This window comes from Nycticebus coucang, chromosome 1 (assembly GCF_027406575.1).
Source record: "Nycticebus coucang isolate mNycCou1 chromosome 1, mNycCou1.pri, whole genome shotgun sequence".
NCBI lineage: Eukaryota > Metazoa > Chordata > Mammalia > Primates > Lorisidae > Nycticebus > Nycticebus coucang.
Window position 1 is genome coordinate 58,013,554 of NC_069780.1, and position 3,979 is coordinate 58,017,532.

General features: G+C 34.2%; 1 non-coding gene across 1 annotated transcript; it reads right to left on the reverse strand.

The window, feature by feature from the left end:
- Positions 1–3,483: 3,483 nt before the first annotated feature.
- LOC128591857 (U4 spliceosomal RNA) lies at positions 3,484–3,625 on the reverse strand. Its single transcript, XR_008381680.1, has one exon. It is a non-coding gene; the product is annotated as a U4 spliceosomal RNA (small nuclear RNA).
- Positions 3,626–3,979: the final 354 nt, after the last annotated feature.

Below are 3,979 nucleotides of genomic sequence, written 5' to 3' on the forward strand. Positions count from 1 at the left end.
ACGCCATAAGTCTGTACATGATTGATTTAGCTAGAAGATATTTTTAATACAAATTGGAAAGGACTAAGATCCACATGATATCACTTCAATTTATGATGCTGAAGGAAACTGGATCATAATCATTTGTTTGGGCATATAGGCAAGTCCATTTTTAAAAACTATGTGTAGTTGTAGAAACAAGTGAGTTCGACCTGCTTGTCAACATTTTAAGTGGCTTGAATATAGCAATTAAAATCCTATCAAAGTTCATTTGTGATGAATCCTGTCAGGTGATATTTAATTCTTATGCTCTGAACCTGAGAGGTGACTGTTGATTTCTACTGGAAATTTTCAAAGTCATTTTCAGAGCCCCATAATAAACTGACTTATTTGAGGAAAAAAGAACAACCTGAAACTTTAAAGCAGTATGTTATTCCGTTATTGTCTCCCATTACAAAAACAAAATATAAAACAAAACAAAACCCCTCAAATTCTTTGCATCTACAAAATAAATTATAAATGGTTAAAACTCAGCATTCTCTCAGTAAAATGAGGAAATCTGGTTAAAAATGTAATAGATAAGGTATAAATGTAAACATATGTTTATATCTTATGTACTTATATCTGCTAGATAAAGTAAAATTCAAATGATAGGATTTTTAAGAAAATATTTCATGTAATATGCATGTTTCCAATTAGAAAATGATGCTACATCCAGTGATATAGCATAGTCATTTTCATGAGTATTTCTCAAAAGCAACTCTTAGTTTCTTTAGCTTCAATAATACCACAATGGCCTATTGTAACTCTTCTATTTTTGTCACTAATTCTTAAATTCAATTGCAGATTGATCTTCCTCTAATCTTCCTGTATGTAGGAATGCTAAATCAGAGATTTGGACTAAATGTTACACATTCTCCCTGGGCAATTTTAATAACTATAATCAGCTCCCCCATCATTTCTACTTGAAGAATCACTAATCTACATAGACAAATTTCTAATTTCTAGATCTATATTCTTTAGACATCTCAAATAAAAGATAAAATGTGGTGAGATTGTTCATGGTTTGGAAGTACTCATGACAGCGTGACATTGCCATCAAGAAAGATAAATAGATCAGTAAAGAAGAATAGAAAATCCAACAATATGTATACACATATAGTTAATTTCCAAAAAAGAATGCCAGTCAAATCAATAGAGAAAGCAAGAGTTTGAAGAAATAGAAGAGCTTTCAAAAGCAGAAATGCAGCACAACCGAGCATTTATAAGCTCAACACACACACACACACACACACACACACACACACACACACACGGTGCATCTTACAAGGGTATATGTGAAATTTAGTAAATGTGGAATGTAAATGTCTTAGCACAATAACTAAGAAAATGCCAGGAAGGCTATGTTAACCAGTGTGATGAAAATGTGTCAAACAGTCTATGAAACCAGCGTATGGTGCCCCATGATCACATTAATGTACTCAGCTATGATTTAATAAAACACACACACACACACACAGATCCATAGTTTGCACCATATACAGACATCTACCAAACCAAACCAAACTAAACAAAAAGAATTGATCTAGATCTATTTAAATTCTAGATGTAAAGATAACAGTAAATTTTGTGACCCTGGTGGAAGCAAATAAGTGTTATGTATATAAAAAGTTCAACCTATAAAACAAACAAAAAAAAATTGAACCTTTTCAAAGTGAATATTTCTACTCTTCAAAAAACTATGGTAAGATAATAAAATATGCAAAGTTATAGACTGAGAAAACATTTGAAGGCATATGTCTAATTGGCGAAGAAAGGATCAATCAGCCTGCCTTGTTCAAACATTGCACATTCCAGTGTAAAGTTTATCTTTAGCCCTGGCATTTGGCTGCCTTATGGATGATCTCTGACCCCTTTGGCCTATTCTGATGAAAGTGTTTTGGCATGTTTGGCCTCAGACCACAATGAACAGCTGTTTTTGAATGTCTAAGGTCTTGGATCATAGCACACTCATGTTATCAGATAAATGGATCCTAGTGATATAATTTGCAGGGAATGCTTGGATTTCCTCTGGGGGATGCTGGAGTCTGAATGGCTGAGACTAGTCATGAGGGTGCCACATTCCTACATGTCTGATGCCCAATACAAACTCTGAAGACCAAAGCTTAGATGAGCTTTCCTGATTGCCAACACTGTAAATGTGTTTTAACACATTGTTGCTGGGAGAATCAAGTATGCTCTTGTGGGAGTCCACTGGGAATAGATACCTATTTTCTTCTGAATTTCTTCACATCTCTTTCTTCTGTTGATTTTAATTTACATCTTCTTGTTGTAATAAACTCTAACTTCAAATATAATAGCTTTTCTCAGCTCTGTAAGTTATTCTAGTCAATTATTGAGCCTGTGGGTAGTTTTAAAGACCCCTGATGCAAAAATAAAAAAAATTAAAAAGGGTAAAATATCCAAACATCCATGCTATGCTACAAGACATGGATGGCAGATAAGCTCATGAAAAGATCTCAACGTTAGCTGGGGTGGTGGCTCATGCCTGTAGTTCTAGCACTCTGGGAGTCCAAGCAAGTAGATTACTTTAATTTAGGAGTCTGAGACAAGCCTGAGCAAGAGTGAGACCCTGTCTCTACTGAGAATAGGAAAGGCATTGTGGCAGATGCCTATAGTCCCTGATACTTGTAAGGCTTTGGCAGGGGAATAACTTGAGCCCAGGAATTTGAAGTTGCTGTGTGTTAGGCTGATGCCAGGACACTCTAGTCTGGCCAACGGAATCAGACTGTCTCAAAAAGAAAAAAAAAATCTCAACATCATTAATCATTAGGAAATGTAAATGAAAAACTATAGTGAAATATTGCTAATACCTATTAGAGTGTCTAAATGAACAAAAATAAATGACTATACCATGTGTTGGCAAAAACACGAAGAACACGAGGAAACTAGAACCCTGATGTACCATTCCTGGTCAACCACTCTAGAAAACTGCTTGTCAGTTTGTTAGGGCAGTAATACACACTTACCAATTAATCCAGCCATTTGAATCCTCAGTATTCCACCCTCAGAAGATAAAAAAGAAAATATTGGTTTTGAATGTTCATAATAGTCTTCTTTGTAATAGCTAAAAGCTGAATATGACCCATATATCAATTAACAAGCAAATCGGTAAACAAATGGTGCCAGGCACAGTGGTTCATGCATATAATCCCAGCAATTCATGAGGCTGAGGCAAGAGTGTCGCTTAAGCCCAAGAATTTGACACAAGGCTGGGCAACAATCAAGACTTTCTCTTATTAATTAATTAATTAATTAAAATAAACAAATGGTGCTATGTCCACACAGTAAAATTCTATTCATAAACTATTGAAATGTGCAAAAATTAACAAATGAATTTTAAATGGCTTTTGTTGAGCAAAATAAGCCAAGCATGAAAGTGCTACATACTGTATATCTTTTATATATATAAAACTCTTCTTCTTTTTTTTTTTTTTAATTCAGTCTCCATAGAGACCGTCAAAAATTGCCAATGCCTACTATATTGCAAGTCGTCATGGCGGGGTATTGGGGAAAATTTTTCAATTAGCAATAATTGCACCTTTGATAAACCTCATTGGCTATGATACTGCCACTGCGCAAAGCTATATAAAATTCTCGATGATGCCAGCTAATCTATAGTCCTGGAAAAATTCTCAGCAGTTATATAGAGACAGTGGCTATTGAAAGAAACAAGAGTTACAAGAGGGAATGATTAAAAAGTGTCACAAGAAAACTTTTCAGGTAGATATATGTTTACAATTATGACTGTAGTAATGACCTCATGGGTACACAATACATTAGAGCCTATATAATAGGCACCTATTTGAAGTTCCTAATAAGTCAATTATAGCTCAATAAATATCTTTTACAAAACTCATTGAACTCTATCCATAATGTTTATGAAATTTAGTTTTAAGTGCATCTCCATAAAAGTAATTTAAAAAACATTTTTGCTTTG